The 20,865-nt window shown below is 41.1% G+C and overlaps 1 protein-coding gene across 1 annotated transcript in view; it reads left to right on the top strand.

The window, feature by feature from the left end:
* Positions 1-19,964, top strand: part of NKAIN3 (sodium/potassium transporting ATPase interacting 3) — a 764,304-nt gene extending 744,340 nt beyond the window's left edge. Inside the window, exons 6-7 of the transcript XR_012093693.1 lie at positions 8,280-9,200; positions 19,376-19,964. The gene's annotated coding sequence lies outside the window, so the exon portion shown is untranslated. The remainder of the gene's footprint in view (positions 1-8,279; positions 9,201-19,375) is intronic.
* Positions 19,965-20,865: the final 901 nt, after the last annotated feature.

A 20,865-nucleotide genomic window follows, 5' to 3' on the forward strand; every position in this document is an offset into this window, starting at 1 on the left:
TATATAACCCTCAAGGCCCTGAGAAAATCCCCAATAGTGCTCTGCACAAGCCAGGCTCTGATAGGAGGTGCCAGTGCTTTTCTTCTTCCAGATTCAGAGCCCCAGCAATCCCAGGATGATGGAAAGCCCATTTGAAACCCTCTTCTGTCTCCCTAAGCATTCAACAAACACTTAGTGAGCATCTGTCTTGTGCAAAAAGTTTGGAGAGTGATTTAAAAAAATCAAATTCATATGTTTAATTTACAGCATTTAGAAGATAAATCCTAGTGTGGATTTCACATGGTCAATGATTTGCTTTCCTTGAGTTTGCCCTCTGCAACCAATACCTTTGGTGCTATGACCCTGAAGTCCTCCTAGACCGCTCCATTCATCTGAGTAGTTAGGGCTCTAGATGAAGGAACAAATGGACAAAATAAGTCCCCTCTTGTTCAGGACTTGACTAACATTTCAGAACTGCGGTCACCCATTTTAAAGAAACCAAAGCACATCTGACAGATCTCTGAATTTGCATTAAAAAGAGCACATCTACAGCTCCTAACAATCAAAAACGACTATGAACACTGCTTGCTTCAGTGATGCCAACAGACATTTTCTTGTGTGGTGATCTGAGAGAGGTGACATTGGACCCAGTTTGACTGGTTAGTGTTTAAATAAAACTTAACAGAACAGGCAACTAAAGAAACTCAGTAAAAGACCAAAAGCAATGCTCAAAGGGAGTGCCTGGGTAACCATGATGTAATTGCAGATTGACATATGTCTGGGTTTTTCATTATTGTTTTTAAAAACTAGATATTATTGCTTTATTATTATGTTGATGATGATTATTGAAAGCACGAGAGCAATGTTTAAATGGTGAGAATGACTCTAAGCCTCTTTTTGTTGCTGTGACTGACAGAACTAAAGTGGTTTGCTCTCACATTCACAATACCAACTCTGCCATCTTATGGAAAATACTGGAAGTACCTAGAGCATTTCATTCTATTTCAAAGGCACAGGTTGCTGGTAAGAGGGACAGAAAGACAAGAACATTGTACCTTCTATTTCTACTACATGTTTTTAATCTTTAACATTTTTACCAGCAGAAATCATTAAAAAAAAAACAACAACAACTCTCAATCTTCAAATAATTCTTAGATTGCTTGCCAACAAAGATGTCTCTCGATCTTGACACTGGAATTCAATGTAAAAACCTTCAATGATATTTTGTACTGATACGAATTTCTACTGTCCCATAACACTGTGTAGTGACTTCACTGTATATTAACTTCTTTTCTACAGATGTTTGAGCTACGAGATGAATTCATTGAAAAAGTCAAAGCCTATCAGGAGCTATCCTATATGATGTTGGTAGCTTGTGAAAAAATAAATGTCTTTTTTCTTATACAAACCGATAACAAGACTTGCTTTCACAATTACTTTTTACATTTTTGTGCATATAATACCTGTATATTATAATCATATTTGAAAGTGACCAGAAAGTGTTATTTAATAGAAACTACATACATTTTTTATGTCTCTCTGGACCCTTTGATTCTAAGTAAATTTACAGTAAGTTAGCAGTAATAAACTATTCTTTTCAACTATGAATAAAAATGTACATTGAAGTACAAGATGACTACTGTTTTCAATACATTTTCCTCACTGTATTATATATTTATTGTAGTAAACTTGGAAACCACCTGCATTTTGAATGTTCCTGAATTCTTCAGATTTTAGAGGATTACCCCCCTATTTCATACACAAATAAAAGTCTTAAGCTACATGACTATAGGAAACCAGCCCATCCCCTAAAAATTTCTGAGCAATGCTGGAAAGGATTTAAATGTTCTGCAAGTGCACCCAGGAGAAGCCACTGCCCACTGCAGACAGCTGCTCTGGGCTTCCCCACCAATGCCCCAACTCCAACTACTTCTCACCCCTGCCTCTCACTCCACACTGCCTCTTCCCAAAACAGGAACTCGGCCTGTCTTTTGATTCAGCAAGCAAAGTTGGAACAAACCTTTGTAACTAACAAATGTTACTAAAGTTTTGTGGTAAATATACTCCAGAAAAGGAAAGCTTAAAGTAGGTCTCAGGTACCAATGGGTCCAGAGACACTCTGAATCCACCTTCAGAGGCTGGTCTCCCCCAGACTCTCTCTTCTTGCTCCCCTGCCTCTATCTTGTTGCTCCCAAGGAGATCTGCCCACTTTTGACTTGTTCATTGCCTCTGGGTCAGGTCACCAAAACATCCTCCACCATAGCCCAGCCAGGGAGTAAAATCCCCTTAACATGAGAATACTGTAATCTCCACAAAGATTATTTAAAATAACACTGTATTCTTTACATTATTTGACAGAACATTTAACATCTGACCTCAGTCATCTGCACTGGGATTCCATTCCAAGATCAGACTTTCCCAAAAACAATGAATGAATTTGTCTTGAACCAATTGCTAGTACCTCACAGTGCATTCATCACAAAAAAAAAAAGGGGGAGGGTGTTAAATTTTATGGGCACTTTCTGTATTGCTTTTGCAATTTTTCGTAGTTCTGCAACTTTATTTAAAAGGAAGCAGGCAGGCTTGTTTTAGTGACATATTCCAGATTCTACTCTTAGAGATGAAAGCACAACAACATAAAAATTCATACATTTTTTTCCATTTCCACTTATCAAAGTCAAAATATAGTCTAGTCTCAGAGTGTCTATCTACTTACAAGCCAAATTTTAAGAAGAAAAGTTTACATTGCTAATATGACTGCCTTTTCCCTTGGATGAGCATTTGAATTCCTATGCCTCGTTGGACAAATGGAAATCATATCATGTCCGGAATTGGTGGGTTCTTGGTCTCGCTGACTTCAAGAATGAAGCCGTGGACCCTCCCGGTGAGTGTTACTGTTCTTAAAAATGGTGTGTCTGGAGTTTGTTCCTTCTGATGTTTGGAGGTGTCCGGAGTTTCTACCTGCTGGTGGGTTCATGGTCTCACTGACTTCAGGAGTGAAGCTGCAGACCTTCGAGGGTGAGTGTTACAGTTCTTAAAGGCGACATGTCTGGAGTTGTTAGTTCCTCCCGGTCGGTTCGTGGTCTCACTGGCCTCAGGAGTGAAACTGCAGACCTTCGCGGTGCTATAGTTCATAAAAGTGGCGCGTCCGGTGTAGTTCGTTCCTCCCATCCGCAGTTGTTCATCCCTCCCAGTGGGTTTGTGGTCTCACTGGCTTCAGGAGTGAAGCTGCAGACCTTTGCCGTGAGTGTTACAGCTCATAAAAGTGGCATAGATCCAAAGAGTGAGCAGCAGCAAGATTTATTGCAAAGACCAAAAGAACAAAGCTTCCATAGTGTGAAAGGGGACCCAGCAGATTGTAGCTGCTAGCTCAGGTGGCCTGCTTTTATTCCCTTATCTGGCCCCACTCACATCCTGCTGATTGGTCCATTTTACAGAGAGTTGATTGGTCCATTTTACAGAGAGTTGATTGGTCCATTTTACAGAGAGTTGTTTGGTCCATTTTATAGAGAGTTGTTTGATCCATTTTACAGAGAGCTTATTGGTCCGTTTTGACAGAGTGCTGATAGGTGCGTTTACAGTCCTTTAGCTAAGACAGAAAAGTTCTCCAAGTCCCCACCAGATTACCTATACACAGAGCGCTGATTGGTGCGTTTACAATCCTTTAGCTAGACAGAAAAGTTCTCCAAGTCCCCGCCAATGCCAGAAGCCCAGCTGATTTCACCTCTCACTGGCACGCCCGGCAGGACTTTGCGGCACCTAGCCCAGGCAGTCTGCCAGCCCAGAGGGAGCTCGTCCCAGACAATCAAGAGGAAAAGAGAGGAAGCGAGAGAGAGACAGAGACCTGCTATCATGGCCAATGATCCCATGAAGAGGGAATGGCGGTCCACGCACGGGATTCAGCCTCCAATCAAGCCCAGCAGTCTCCAGCTGGCTGCGCCAAGTGTGTGGCTTGCCAAGCCCGCGCTCACCTGGAACAGTCACCGGCCGGTGAGTGCCATGCAGCCCCGCCTCCCACCTGCATCTCTCTCTTCACACTTCCCTGCAAGCAGAGAGAGCCGGCTCTGACCTTGGCCAGCCCCAGAGAGGGGCCCTCATAGCCCAGCAGCAGACTGAAGGGCTGGAGCATGGCCAGAGTGGTGCCAAGAGCAAGCGAGGGCTGCTAACATGCTGTCACCTCTCAATATTGTATGGCAGACACATTTCATAGCAAAAAACTTAACTTAAGCGTACCCTAAGAATGACCCTAAGGCTTAAGAATGTGTGTTTGGAGACCTGTGCTAAAGAATCCAGGAGTGGCCAACGCAGAGATTAGTCTCTTATGTGTGAGGAACATCTGAGCCCCTAGTCCATCCTGTGGAAGGCAGTCCATGCAGGAGTTTGAGGCCCTTTGTTTTGGGTTAAATGAAGGTTGCCAAGTGGAGGTTGCTAGCAGAAGGGTGATAAGTGAAAATGTCATATAAACTGCATGCTTTTTACAAGTGGTTGCAGTCCTCCTCTCCAGCCCACTAGCATTGGACTGCCCCATATGTAAGTCCCCTCAATAAAATCTATGTCTCATTCACTGGCTTCAGGTCTCTTACTCAGCCTCTCAAACATGGTGCCCTCCCTACCGAAGTGAATGACATCAGGCATGACACATATTAGATGTTCCTATAATCTAATCATAGCTATGATTTAAACTACAGACTAGTATATATTATTTTTCTTCTCTTTCATGTTTTGCCTGTGTCAAAATAAGTTAATCATCTCTTTGCTCTCCTCTGCAATGCCACTACCACTACATTTATTATGGCACTCTTTATTAGTCTCTTCATGAAGCTTAGACCCTCCCCCATCCCCCAAAACTCTAGTTTTCAGTATTATACTTCTAAAGTAAGAAATGTGAGCCTTGTTTTATCACCCTGCTTAAAATCTTTAAATAGAAGAAAGACTCAGATCCAAATTTCTCATCTTGATATATAAACTCATCCATTATCTGACCCAACATAGATTATCAGCCTTGTCTATTACACACAATGTGTTTCTTTCTTGCTGTTGTCCAAACATTGCCCTTGCTCTTTTATGCTTATATGATTTGGGAGCTCTTCATGTATAATGCTTATATCATCTTGAATGCTAGATATATTTCCACATTTTTTAAGACCTAAGTTCAATTACATCCTACTAAAAGTGTACTCAATATATAATTATTGACTGGGTGTGGTAGCTCATGCCTGTAATCCCAGCTCTTTGGGAGGCTGAGGTGGCTGAATCACTTGAGTTCAGGAGTTTAAGATTAGCCTGGTTAATGTGACAAAACCCCATCTCTACTAAAAATACAAAAAGAAAAAAAAAGAATCAGCTGGGTGTGGTGGTGCGTAACTGCAATTCTACTTGGGAGGCTGAGGCATGAGAATCACTTGATTCTTGGGAGAATCACAGCTACTTGAGAGGCTGAGACATGAGAATCACTTGAATTCAGGAGGTGGAGTATATTAGGCTGTTTTCACACTGCTAATAAAGATATACCTGAGACTGGGTAATTTATAAAAAATAAGAGGTTTAACAGACTCATGGTTCCATATGACTGAGGAGGCCTCACAATTATGACAGAAGGCAAAGGAGGAGCAAAGTCACGTCTTACATAGCAGCAGGGAAGAGAGCATGTCCAGGGGAACTCCCCCTTATAAAACCATCAGATATCATGAGACTTATTCACTATCAGGAGCACAGCACATGAAAGACCTGCCCCCATGATTCAATAACCTCCCACTGGGTCCTTCCTATAACACATGGGAATTATGAGAGCTACAATTCAAGGTGAGACTTGGGTGGGTGACACAGCCAAATCATATCATTCTGCCCCGACCCCTCCCAAATCTCATGTCCTCACATTTCAAAACACAGTCATGTCTTCCCAACAGTCCCCCAAAGTCTTAACTCATTCCAGCATTAACACAAAATCCCAACTCCAAAGTCTCATCTGAGACAACTCAAGTCCTTTCCACCTATGAACTTGTACAAATCAAAAGCAAGTGAGTTACTTTCTAGATACAATGGGAATACAGGCACTGGGTAAATACTCCTGTTCCAAATTAGAGAAATTGGCAAAAACCAAAGGGCTATAGGCCCTCTGCAAGTCTGGAATCCAATGGGGCAGTCATTAAACCTTAAATTTCCAAAATGATCTCCTTTGACTAACCATGTCTCACGTCCAGGTCATATTGATGCAAGAGGTGGGCTCCAAGAGCCTTGGACAGCTCCACTTCTGTGGCTTTGCAGGGTACAACCTCCAACCTGGCTGCTTTCATAGGCTGGCGATGAGTGTCTGTGGCTTTTCCAGATGCAGCGTGCAATCTGTCAGTGGGTCTACCATTCTGGGGTCTGCAGGATGGTGGCCCTCTTCTCACAGATCCACTAGGCAGTGCCTCAGTGGGGACCCTGTGTGGGGGCTCCAACCCCACATTTTTCTTCTCCTCTGCCCTAGCAGAGAGTCTCCATGAGGGCTCCGCCCCTGCAGCACACTTCTGCCTGGACATCCAGGTGTTTCCATACCTGGACATCCAGGTGTTTCAGAGGATCTCTGAAAGCTAGATGGAGGTTTCCAAACCTCAGTTCTTGACTTCTATGCACCCACAGGCTCAATACTATGTGGAAGCTGCCAAGGCTTGGGACTTGCACCCTCTGAAGCCACAGCCTGAGCTGTGGCCCCTTTTAGCCAAGGCTGGAGCTGCTGGTAGGCAAGGTGCCAAGTTGCTTGGCTGCACACAGCAGGGGTGCCTGGGGCCCAGCCCAGGAAACCATTTGTTCCTCCTAGGTCTCTGGGCCTGTGATGGCAGGGGCTGCTATGAAGATCTCTGACATGCCCTGGAGGCATCTTCCTCACTGTCTTGGTGACTAACATTTCAGCTCTTCAGTACTTATGCAAATTTCTGCAGACAGCTTCAATTTCTTCCCAGAAAATGGAGTTTTCTTTTCTATCACATCGTTGGGAAGCAAATTTTCCAAACTTTTATGCTCTGCTTCCTCTTGAATGCTTCATCGCTTAGAAATTTCTTCCCCTAGATTCTCTAAATCATCTCTTTCAAGTTTAATGTTCCACAGATCTCTAGGGCAGGGGCAAAATGTCACCAGTCTCTTTACTGCAGTAAAGAATGACCTTTATTCCAGTTCCCAACAAGTTCTTCATCTCCATCTGAGACCGCTTCAGCCTGGATTTTATCATCCATAGCACTATCAGCATTTTGCTCAAAGACATTCAACAAATCTCTAGGAAGTTCCAAACTTTCCCACATCTTCCTTTCTTCTTCTGAGCCTTCCAAACTGTTCCAACCTCTGCCTGTTACCCAGTTCCAAAGTCATGTCCACATTTTTGGGTATCTTTACAGCAGTGCCCCACTACCTGGTACCAATTTACTGTTTTAGTCTGTTCTCACTCTACTAACAAAGACATACCTGAGAGTGGGTAATTTATAAAGAATACCAGGTTTAATGGACTCACAGTTCCATATGGCTGGGGAGACATCATAATCATGGCAGAAGGCAAAGGAGGAGCAAAGTCATGTCTTACATGGTAGCAGGGAAGAGAGTTTGTGTAGGGAAACTACCTCTTACAAAGCTATCAGATCTCATGAGACTTACTCACTATCACAAGATCAGCACACAAAAGATCCATTTCCATGATTCTATAACCTCCTACCAGGTCCCTCCCAAAACACGTGGGAATTATGGGAGCTACAATCTGAGATTTGGGTGGGGACACAGCCAAGCCATATCACAGAGCTTGCAATGAGCTGAGATCATGCCACTGCACTCCAACAGAGGCAGACTCTGTCTCAAAAAAATATTTTTTAATAAAAAGAAAAATAAATACATATATAATTATTGAACATTTATTGTGTGGAAGATGTTGGTTCTACTTGGCAGAATTGGTCTTTCTACACCCTAAGAAATTTAGTATTACTTTCATTATTAGACATTGAACCCTAAATACACCTATGACATCATGAATTCTCTGATGTGTGCTTTGTAAATAGGAATCAAATTAGCCTTTCTGGCAATCACATTACCTTGTTCATTCTCATCAAATCTTTCTAACCTGGAGCCATAAGGTTATCATTCCCCCCAACACACACAAAGGTAACTGTTAAGTAAAAAGTCCCCATTTGTGTCTGCTCAATGAATGTTTAGACTTGATTTCAGGCACTTATATTGACTTTTATTAAACTTAATTTTGTTTGATTCAGCAAGTCATTTCAATAGGATAAGATCAATTTAAATGTTGATGTTTAAAAAATCAACTTATTTGTTATTCTCAGATTCATTTGATCTGCAAGTATGCAAACATCTTTTTATCCAGATGCTGCAAATCATTGAATAGAGCAAGAGTTAGTAAGATATTATCACCAAATTGTCACATCAGTCAGGCCTCATGTGCTTCCTAAGAACTGAGATGATGCATTACTTTAGATAGAGTGTCATTCTAAACCCCAGCTTCAACATCTTCCTAATCTTTCTAGTGCAGTCTAATATATAAATTTATGAAACACAGGTTTTTTTAACCTGCAGTGCTCTTTGAGAATGTATATTGATTCCTAAAGATTGGCATTAGTTTTCATAAAATGTTATAAACTATTATCTTAGCATCTTACCAGGAATTTCCACTAAATTCACCAATTTATGATTTGTGAAATCTAATTTCTTTTACTTTTTGAAAATTTTCATGTAAATTTCCCATTTTCAGTGTTGTAGTGCTTCTCTCTTCCTCTAAGATCCTCCAAACTCACCAAAAGCCATGATCTTATTGTACCAGCAGTTTTATTTATTCAATCCTTCAACAAGTAGTTATTGAACTTCTATAATGTGCCAGGCTCTGGGCTTGGCACTGGAGCTTGCCTTATGTCAAACAGATACAATCGATCCATTCAAAGTGTCCTAATTGCACATTGAGGAACCAACTATATCTTTTCTCACTGTAAACTTGGAGCAAAAGTAAATTCATTAAAATAAATTTACATTATAGTGCCACAAAAAAATGAACAGAACCAGAAAGCATTTTTTACAAAAATTAACAGAACAGTGTCATAGAGGGGAAAAGGATGTGAGATCATGGTGCCCTACCTTCAATAGGGTGGCCAGAAAACACCTCTCTGAAGAAGCAGCATCTGAGCTGAGACCTGAAGAACAAGGAGTCAGTGATGCAGAGAACCTTAGGAGATGGCTTCCAATCTGAGAAAACAGTAAGCGCAAAGGCCACGAGATGGGAAAGAGGTGAACAATGTTCAGGGAACTGAGAGGAGCCCTCTGTGGTTGAGCCCAGTAAGTTGAGGAGAGAGGCTTGAGACTGGACAGGTGGGAGGTAGGAGGTAGCTGCATTATTCAGAGCCTTGTAGGTCAAGGCAAGAAGTTGAGGTTTTATTCACTAGGAAACCATGAGAGGGTGTTAGGTTTTAATAGCAGTGGGAATGCCTAATCACCTCAATACTACCTCTTTGGTATAAAATACTAGTAAATACTAGGAATTGCATGTATCTTTAAAAACCAGAATTGTTGGCAAAGAATAAGGGTACTGCACTCTTCCTCTGCTTGAGCAGAAATTAAATTTAATGTCATTCCTCCCAGCTTTTGCCATCTTAATCCTTTGAGAATACAAAGATACTAAATGTAGAGCAAAATATGTGCTTGTTCAGCTCACTGACACATAATAACCTGACATTAGTCAATATGTTGGAAAAGGAAATTTAATCACAAAAGACATTTTTGCTTCCAGATTATGTAGAAATGACTTCATTAAGTTTGCTTTCAGAGTGTTTTACTGAAAAGCTGATGTCTCTTTAAATGATTACATTAAAGAGCTCTAATGAAGACTTACATGAGCTGAAATATCAGCACTCAGGGTGCTTGATTCTGTCTTAGTCATTTTGATGATGAAAAATACAAGGAGACTGGATATCTCCAGTTAATGCAATCCTTTTAGAGCTCTTTAATTGAACATGTCTTTAAGGGACAAAGTGTCCTGGGGAATAAAAAACAGTTCAAGCAATTTCCTTGAGTTGCAGGCATTGGTACAGAGCAAATATGTTCAGAAAAAAGAGGGGTCAGTAGCCGGAGTCGAGGTGTCACTGAGACCCCTGGGCTCATACCCAGCGTTATTCTCCTCACCACTCCCCTTTCTTCTCTTTTCTTCTTCTTCTTTTCTTTTTTTTTCTTTTAGACAGAGTCTTGCTTTGTCATCCAGGCTGCAGTGCAGTGGCATGACCTCAGCACTCTACAACCTACATCTCCTGGGTTTAAGGGACCCTCCTACCTCCTGAGTAGCTGGGATTACAGGCATGTGCCACCACATTCAGCTAATTTTTGTATTTAGTAGAGATGGGCTTTTACCATGTTGGCCAGACTGGTCTCAAACTCCTGACCGCAAGTGATCCACCCGCCTCAGCCTCCCAAAGTGCTGGGATTATAGGCATGAGCCACGGCTCCCAGCCACTTCTCTTTTCTTCTTTACTTTTCCTTCCTGTATCTCTGATCTCTCTGCATTTGTTATACTTGGGGATGCCCCTCTCTCTGTTACTTTTGTGCCAGTTCTTCTATTCATTTACTCCACATTTTTGGATCAGTGAAACTTCCCAGAGCCTGAGTTCTCTTGCCTTTATATAAAGAGAGGCTGACACCTGTCCCATTGGGTTGCTGTGGAAAACAGACAACACAGGACATGACATATTGATAAGTCCCCTCCAAGTGTTAGTGTTCCCTCACCCTCATCCATCCCACCCTTTCAACTTTCCTTTTTCTCCCCTTCCCCTGCCCATGCCATAGGTCAAGTTTTTCATGTAGCCATGATTCACTCTACCTGTGGCCCATGGGTTCCAAGGGCTGGAGGCCACCAGTATAGAGTTTATACACTCCAAAGTATATTCTAGCTTGCAAATTCTAGGTAATTTTTTTTGAAAGAATTACCTAATCCCTTCTGCTAGTTAAAGGCAGAATTTTTTTTTTAGTTGGGGAAAGCTGCATAACAAAGTTGAATCTTATACTTGCCTTCATGCATAAGAGCAATCTGTCAGCAGAGGCCAGTCCTAAAAGAAAACTAACATCTGGTTAAGGAGGGCATAAAACTCAAGCTTTCTTGAGTAGCTCTCCTCCAAGCAGATTCAGGGACCCAGTCTCATTGTGTGTTCTGGTTTTGTGAAAACCTAGGACCCTGAAGGTTTTGTTTGTTTTGTTTTGTTTTGTTTGCCTCCAGGTACAGAAGAAAAAAGAGTGAAAATAGGAGTGATTGCATGGGGAATTTTTTAGAGGCCAGGCCTAGAAGTGGTTCACATTACCTCTTTCTGCCCACATTCCTCAGGCCAGAACATAATCATAGTATCCCACCAGACAGCAATGAAAGCAGAAAAACAGGATCTAGTTCTGGCCCCAAAAAGAAAAGGAAATAGAATATACCGAACACATAGCAAACTCTACCACACAACCTTTTATTACAAATAGTTTCATTTAGTATTTTTTTCATTATAATGTGTATTTGATGTATTAGGATTTTACCAACATTTAAGAAAATTGGAAAATTAGGAGAAAAAGAAAATGTACTCAAACTTTAAGTTTCCATAGAATAATAGTGACTGTCTTAATCTTCATCCTCTGTGCATGTTACAAAAATAATATGTCAACCAGGAGAGTAAATAATGCCACCACAATATTATTATCTAGGGGCACCATATGGCCCCCTTCCTCCTGGCACTAGAGAAATCTTTCACATGTCCTGTCTCTCTTTTTCAGCCTTCCGTGGCCCCTTTGTCTCTCCAGTCTTTTTGCTAACAAATCACTCCTGTCCTCAGCCTCTGGTATTTGTTCTGGTTGGGCCTGATGTTGGGGTTGGGAGGATGCAAATGACAAAAATACTGTGCTAAAAGAGTCTTGGTAGCTATCTCTTCTTTGAGCTGCATTACCTAAGGCAGCCTATGTTACTTTGTGACTTAGAGAAATGAAAAAGAATGAGGCAGATAAGGGGGTAGAAGTAACTACCTTTTCTCATTGAAATAATTTCTGCCTTGTAAAAGCAAGTTGAGAGCAAGGAAGAAAAACACAAATGAAATAATCATGCCCCATAGCTTATAAACCATCTTATCTAACTTCAGGTCACTGGTTTAATGCCCTTACATTATTCCAGAGCCTTTTATAAGCTCTTTAAATGCATTAATTACTTTGAGAAGACTTTAAATTGGAATATTAGTAGTATAGATTTGTCACTATGTGTTAACATTAAAGTTGCACATACCCTTTGACCCAGAAATTATTAGAAAGTTGTCCTGCAGATATACCCACATATGTGTAAAAAAGTCATTCACTGCTTTCATCGAAGCATTTTGGTAGTAAGAAAATATTAGAAACAACCCCAATGCCTACCAGTGGAAAACTGCTTACATAAATTATGGTACTGCCATGCAATGGATCATTATGCAGCTATCAGAAAAGAATGAAGGAATCTGTGTGCTGGAGTATTTCCAAGATAGGGTAAGAGGAAAAGTCACATGCAGAAGTAGGTGCAGTATGCCACCATGTTCGTGAAAAGTGGGGAAGGGATTGTACGATGATTTTTCTAAGTGTAGAATGTCCCAGGAAGGATGTAAAAGAAATCAGTTGCACTGGTCATCTCTGGGAAAAAGGATTGAGTGGCTGGGCACCATAGATCAAGGAAGGAGATGTTTTAGGCTTTCCTCATAAAACCTATTTGGAAAATTCAAGTTCAGTCATTCATTCATTCATTAAATGTTATGGTCTTTAACCAGCAGTATCAAAGGCTACTGAGAGCAGAGTTTCAGCTCCTCATTTGAACTGGAACATTCCAGGGAAGGAGCATCTCCTTGAAGGGAATTTGACTAAGGCATTAACTGAGAGAAGAGAAATGTAACCTACATTTCTTCCATCTCCATCTGGAAAGTCCTTTCAGGTTTCATCTTAGGAAAATCTAGGTTTACTCTTTACAAGGAAGGTAGCATTTTATTTCATGGAAAATCAGACTCTGTTTTCTTATAGTTGTTTCAGCTTGGCTCAAGCTCAGCAAAGTAAATAGCAAAAATAGGTGAACCGTAAAATTAAACCTACATCATTGGGGTGTTAACTAAGGCCATTAAATTTGTCATTTGGGATCTAAATATTGGAGTAGGACTTTGATGATACTGTGAAATTATACCTAAAGTAGACTAATCTAGAATAATAATATAGTAAACAGCATGATTGAAAAATTTGAAAAACTACTTAAGCTTTCCAATTGGTATTTACATTTGCACATTCCCATCCTTAATGACATAAAATGAAATAGCTCTACAGATGCTTAATGCACCAGGGCTCAGTGAATCTGGAGGAAAAGCAGATGGCTTATGTATATCTGAGAGCATTTTAATATTAAGCAAATAAACCACAATTAGATGGGCGTGGCAGAGGCATATCCTGTTGCATGCTTAATGGTGAGAAATGGATATTTCAGATGTCTGTCCTCTGTACTTTACAAGAGTTTATTCAAAATGGCTGCAGGGTAAGGGTTGGGGAATTAAGCAAGGCTAAGAAGCAAGACAGTAGGGGAATGAGAATCTTCACTGTGGTATAGATGAATGCTACAGTAGACGCTGCTCAGCTGGCTCCTGAGAGGGAATGGAGGACCTTTGTTCACACTGTTCTGTGTCTGTTGTGTTGAGCTGTGACTATGGTTGTTGCCAAACTAAAAACAAAGAAAAGCTAAACTGACCTATATCAGAAATGTCATAGAGATATGTGGTAGAAGGAAGATGGAGGAAATGGGAAACACAAGGGGGAAGAAGGAAAGATAGGTTGGGAGTTTACAGACGTAGGAAGAAAAAAAGGCTAGAGCGACATAAGAAACTTCAAGAGTGGACAGTCAATTCAGAATTTATATGCATATCAAAACATCAAGTTGTTCACCGTAGATACATAAAATTTCTATTCAATTATACTTCCATAAAGCCAAAAATATTTAAAATATTAGAATAATTATAATAGTATTCAAAAGAGTGGTACCCAAATCAGCAGCATCAGCATCACCCGGGAGCTTGTTAGAAATGCAAATTCTCAAGCCTCACCTCAGACTGAATCAGAAACTCTTGGGTGGGCCCAACAGTCTGTGAACAAGCTCTGCAGGTGATTCTCATGCACTCTCAAGACTGAGAACCACTGGTCCACACCTTCTAGTTAACATGATAACCAGGTTGACCTATGTTATAAATATTCCCATTGAACATAAAAGTGATGTAAAATTGCTAGAAGCTGTCTGTATTGCTCTTTTTTCACACTGCTAAAAAGATTCTACCTGAAACTGGGTAATTTATAAAGGAAAGAGGTTTCATTAACTCATAGTTCTGCACCGCTGGGGAGGCCTCAGAAAACTTACAATCATGACAGAAGGCGAAAGGGAATCAAGGCACACCTTACATGGTGGCAGGAGAGAGACAGAGTGTGCAGGGGAAAGCTGCCACTTTTAAAACCATCAGATCACATGAGAGCTCCCTCACTATTATGAAAACAGCATGGCCGAAACCACCCCCATTATCCAATCACCTCCCATCAGGTCCCTCCCTTGACACTTGGGGATTACAATTCAAGATAAGATTTAGGTAGGGACACAGTCAAACCATATCATTCTGCCCTGGCCCCTCCAAAATATCTGTCCTTTTCACATTTCAAAACCAATCGTGTCTTCCCAACAGTCCCCCAAAGTCTTAACTCATTCCAGCATTAACACAAAAGTCCAAGTCCAAAGTCTCACCTGAGACAAGGTAAGTCCCTTCCACCTATGAGCCTGTAAAATCAAAAGCAAGTTAGTTATTTCCAAGATACAATGGGGATACAAGTATTGGGTAAATGTTCCTATTCCAAATGGGAGAAATTGGCCAAAACAAGGAGGTCACAGGCACCGTGCTAGTCCAAAACGTGATGGGGCAGTCATCAAATCTTAAAGGTTCGAAATGATCTCCTTTGACTCCATGTCTCACATCCAGGGCATGCTGATGCAAGGGCTGGGCTCCCATGGCCTTGGGCAGCTCCTCCTCTGTAGCTCTGCAGGGTACAGCCTCTGCTGCTGCGTTCACAGGCTGGTGTGGAGTGCCTGCAGCTTTTCCGGCACACGGTGCAAACTGTCGGTGGATCTACCATTCTGGGGTCTGGAGAATGGTGGCCCTCTTCTCACAGTTCCACTAGGTAGTGCCCCAGTGGGGACTCTGTGGGGGGCTCCAACGCCACATTTCCTTCCCACACTGCCTTAGCAAAGGTTCTCCCTGAGGCTTTCTTATGAAGACCAGCTTGGGAGGCAATAAAATTATTTACTGAAAGAAATATTAAGAAAAAAATTCTGCCCCCTACCCCACCCAGCTTTGGGAAAAAAAGTTACTTCTGGCACATTTCTAGAAACTAAGCTCCAAATGAAATTTGTAAATTGTAGATGGAAAGTGATAATAAGGACAGGCAGGTGATAATGGGAGTGTATTTGGATTAACTTCTGAAAAAACAAAAGAATTGAAATTTTAGGGGGGATTTTAAAACCATGGCAGTGAATAAGAATGAAGAGGTGAACAGAAAAAAAAAAAATTGGGGGGTTTGTTTTAATTAAAAGGCGAAAAGGTCAATAATACACAAGGCACCTAAATAAAAGTGATAAAGAAAAACAAATTAAGAGGATTTGGAACTCATGATTCACTTGAGGGTCACCTTGGTAGCAGTGAGGAGTAATGGAGTGAGAAGAGCCTGGGTTTTCAGAGTCAGTGTTCAGATCCACTAGCTGTAAATTATATCATTCTAGATAATTCACTTAACATTAGGGATTGCCATGCTTTCATTTGTTCTTACTTTGCTCTATAGCGGGAGAAGTAAAGTGTTTAATTAGGGCTATTATTAGTTTTCAATTTACCAAGTAAATGAGCTCTTTTCTTTAAAAAATAAATAAAAAAGAGGAGGAGGAGGAACAATGGTTGGTGAGTGTGTTACAAAATCTTAGCGTATTTTTGATAATGCAATAGCCCCCTCCTCCAGAATCTCATAAAAATGAAAACTGCAACGAAAGACTTGTATTACTCCTTAGGGATTTTTGGAGTCAGATTTATGGGTTTTTCTGTGTATGGTACTGCGTTGACATGAGGTTTGAGTTGGAAGCAAGAAAGCCTCATGTTATTTGGGTTGAATTAAAATTGAGACTATGAGCCCAGTACATTTTATCCAGTATATTTCATGTTTAGGGCCATTGACATCAGCATTCATTTGCTGTTTGTAGTCAGAGGCTTTATACCCCCTTGTGTCTCCAAGTTCTTGTCATCTATTTTATGAAAGAGGCTATATGGACACAGTCGTCTATAATGGTGTCAAATATTAGTTAAAGGGTTAAGTTGTAAAATGAGTGCATAAAGCAAAAGCTAAGTGTAGTCAAAATTTCCATTATATATGCTGTAATTCACCCCTCAAGTGCAGAATCCACAAACCTGATTGTCCACTCACATTCAGCCAGGTCAGGAGTTTCTCTGGCATTGAATGCAGAGTTCTTCATCACAGGCAGTGATGGGGGACAAAATAAAGTCCCAGTCTTCATATAAATTACATTCTAGGTAAGGTGGCAGAAAATAATTATGTGAGCAAGTAAATAAAACTACTTCAGATCGTTTTATGTGCAGTGGAGACAAATAAAGCAGAGGAAGGGAGCCATAGGGCCAAGATAAGAGTTGTTGTAGGAGGGTGGTCAGGAAAGGCCTCATTGGGAAAGTGACGTTTAAGTAAACACTGGAAGGAAGGCCAGGACGTGGGCATGGAGTGAGGAAGGGCAAGGTGGCCGGAGATGAGCTGAAAGTGGCAACAGGGGCCAGATCACTGAGGCCTCAGAGGCCTCAGAGGCCATGCAGTCCACTGTTACTGTGAGTGAGTTAGGAATCTGTTGGAGAGTTTGGCACAGAGGAGTAACATGAGGGGACCCGGGTTTCTGAAGGATCTCTCTGATTCCTTTATTGAGAAGAGATTATTGGGGAGCAATCACAGGAACAGGCAACAGGCAACAACAGATCACAGACTCACTGTGTACGTGGCTGCGGCCCCAGACAGATGTTTTGTTTGTTTGTTTGTTTGTTTGTTTTTTCATCTGCCAAAGAAATGGCCACCTAACCTGTTGAGGGTGACGCAGCTGCCCAGGGAATGCAGGGAGAAAAGAAGAAAGGAAAGAAAATCGGGCAACAGGTGAGTAGACTGTGGTAATACTTCCGGTGAGAGTTTGTGGTGGCTTCCGCAACATGTGTGGTGGCAAGAGTGTGTAGAAGTGACTGGATTCTGTGGTCACCAGAATCCCATGGTCACCAGTCAAATGAGTTAGTTGACAGAGGTCTGTTATGGTGTGACTATCCCTCAAAATTCAGGTGTTAAAACCTAATCACCCATGTAACTGTGTTAAAGGGTGGGGCCTTTAGGAAGTGATTATATCATTAGGGTAAAGCCCTGGTGAATGGGATCAAGACCTTTATCAAAGAGGCTTCACCCAGTCCTTTTTTGCCGTTATGCGTTTCTGACATGTGACGATGCAGTAATAAGGCCCTCACCAGACACTGGGCCTGCCAGGACTCTCATCTTGGACTTTCCAGCCTCCAGAACTATGAGAAATAAATTTCTTTATAAATCACCCAGTCTATGTGGTATTTTGTTATAGCATGTCAAACAGACTAAGACCAGATCTTCACTGTGGGAAAATCAAGCTGTCACCCCTGGAAATACTGATCAATCTTCCCACCATTCAAAGTGGGAAATCATACCTTAGGTCCTTTCTGATGTGATGCAGGATGCTATACTCATCCAGCACTAATACATAGTATTTCTAGCAAAGAATCAAACCTGCTTCCAATCCAACATGGAGAGCTAACTTCTGGTTTACAGAAAATGTAGTTAGCAGAGGAAAAGTAAAATGACACTATGAGAGAGCAAACAAAATCAGAGTCGGGAAGCATTCCACAAGAAAACTGCTGCAATTTCTCCAACAAGGTGGTAGAATTTTTAAAAAATAAAAATGGAAGAATGAGGATGGTTCAGGAATGTTTTCTGCCTGTGATGCTGTTTGCACTCAGTTTTGATAGCACCTTCTGGAGTCCACTTTTCCTGACTTCCTCTCCCACCCAGCAGCCACTCCCTGAACCTTATCTCTCTTTGCCTCAGGGCTCCTGTTCAGTTCAGTGTGATTTCTATGATTCTCCCCAGTTGCACACAGTTTTCTGTACTCACTTGCAACTTGGGACCATGTGAGGACTTCTATTCACTAGTTGTTCTCATATCCATGTACTTGGGTTCCACTCAGGGTGGCTCTTCTATGTTTGGGAATATGTGTGGGTTTGTTTCATTGGTTTTAGTGATATTCCAATTTTACAACTTGTAGGGCTTGTTAGGTTTGTGTTTCATTTCTCTCTCTCGCTCTCTCTCTTTTTTTTTTTTTTTTTTTTTTTTTTTTTTGCGGCAGGGAGTCTCACTCTGTCACCTAGGCTGGAATGCAGTGGTGCGATCTCGGCTCACTGAAACCTCCACCTCTTGGGTTCAAGTGATTCTCGTGCCTCAGCCTCCCAAGTAGCTGGGATTACAGGCACTTACCACCACATCCAGCTAATTTTTGTATTTTTAGTAGAGACGGGAGTTTTACCATGTTGGACAGGCTGGTCTCGAACTCCTGACCTCAAGTGATCCACCTGCCTCGGTATCCCAAATTGCTGGGATTACAGGCCTGAGTCACCGCGCCTAGCTGTTTTTCATTGTTCTATCACTTGCACTACACAACTGCTGATCCCTCACCAGTCCTGTTGCTGGTAGATGTTTGCCTGATATGCCTGAATTCTGTGATTTGGGAAGATTTTCTGTCATCCAGTTTTCTTGAGGATGATTTTCATGCATATTTTGTCCTTTCACTATGCTGGTTGGTCCATTTGACTTTCAGTAATAACTTGAAAGATGTTTTAAAAACTACCTGCATTATGACCCCACCACCTCAAACTGGATGAAATTTCCTGCTTGGTAAACCAACCAAGACTAAATCTAGCAGTTAGTGAGATCAGAAGAGAATAAAAAGAGTGTGTCTTCCATTCTAACAGTGTGAGGTGATATCTCATTGTGATTTTAATTTGTATTTCCCTAATAATTAGTGATTTTGAGCAGTTTTTCATGAACCTATTGGCTTTTTTAATGCTTTCTTTTGAGAAATGTCTGTGCAGGTCCTTTGCTCATTTTTTAATTGGGTTATTGATTTTCTTATGGACTTGTTTGGGTCCTTACATATTTTGAATGTTAATCCCTTATCAGATGTACGGTGTGTTAGTCGGTTTTGCATTGCTATAAAGGAATACTCAAGGCTGGGTAATTTATGAAGAAAACACAGTTGATTATTTGACTCATGATTCTGCAGGGTGTACAAGCAGCATCGTGCCGGTACCTGCTCAACTTTTGGAAAGGACTCACGAAGCTTTTACTCACGATGGAAGGCAAAGCGGAAGCAGGCACGTCACATAGCAAGAGTGGAAGTAAGAGAGACACCATGCTGTTTTAAACAGTCAGCTCCCATGTGAACTAATAGAGTGAGAACTCACTTATTTCTGTAGCGAGGGCATCAAGCCATTTACAAGGGATCCCTCCTCATGACACAGACACCGCTATCTGCCACCTCTAACACTGGGGATGACATTTCAACATGAGATTCGGAAGGTACAAATATTCAAACTATATCATATGGTTTGCAGATATTTTCTTCCACTCCTTGAGTTATCTTTTCATTTTGTTAATTGTTTCCTTTGCTGTGCTGAAATGGTTTAGTTTAATGAAATCCCATTTGTCTATTTTTGCTTTTGTTGCCTGTGCTTTTGGGATCCTATCTAAAATATTATTGCCCGGAGCATTGTTGTGAAGCTTCCCCCTATATATTCTTTTAGTAGTTTTACAGTTTCAGGTCTACTATTTAAGTCTTCAATCAATTTTGAGATTTTTTTTTTTAATATGATATGAGATGGATATCCAATTTTATTCTTCTGAATGTGGATATCTGATTTTCCCAGCACCATTTTTTGAAGAGACAGCCCTTTCCCCATTGTATGCTCTTGGCACCTTTGTCAAAAATCAATTGACTGTAAATGTGTGAGTTTATTGTGGTGTTGGTAAGAATGTAGAGAAATGGGACCCCTTTGCACTGCTGGTAAAACCGCACATTAGTACAGCCATAATGGAAAATAGTATGGAGGTACCTCAAAAGACTAAAAATAGAACCACCATATAACCCAGCAATTCTGCTTCTTGATATGTAGTCAAAAGAATTGAAATACGTATGTTGAAAAGATAGCTGCACTCTCATGTTTACTGCAGCATTATTCACAATAGCCATGATATGGACTCAAACTAAATGTTCATCAATGAATGGATACAGAAAATATGGTATATATACACAATGGAATACTATTCAGCCTCTAACACGAAGGAAATTCTGTCATTTATGACAACATGAATGAAGCTGAAGGAAATGATGCTAAACGAAGTAAGCGAGGCACACAGAGACAAATACTGCATGGTCTCACTTATACATTGAATCCGAAAGAAATCAAATTCATAAAAGTAGAGAATAGAATGGTGGTTACTAGGGGTGGGGAGGGAAAGCAAGAAATGAAATGGGGAGTTACTGGTCAAAAGGAGCAAAATTTCAATTAGGCAAAATAAATAAGTTTTTCGTTGTTGTTGTTTCTTGGTTTTTGGTTTGTTTGTTTGTTTGTTTGTTTGTTTGTTTATTTAGAGATATAGTCTCGCTTCCTCATCCAGGCTGGAGTGCAGTGGCGTGATCTCAACTCACTGCAACCTCCGCCTCCCAGATTCAAGCAATTCTCCCACCTCAGTCTTCCAGGTAGCTGGGACTAC

This window comes from Chlorocebus sabaeus, chromosome 8 (genome assembly GCF_047675955.1).
Source record: "Chlorocebus sabaeus isolate Y175 chromosome 8, mChlSab1.0.hap1, whole genome shotgun sequence".
Classification (NCBI taxonomy): Eukaryota; Metazoa; Chordata; class Mammalia; order Primates; family Cercopithecidae; genus Chlorocebus; species Chlorocebus sabaeus.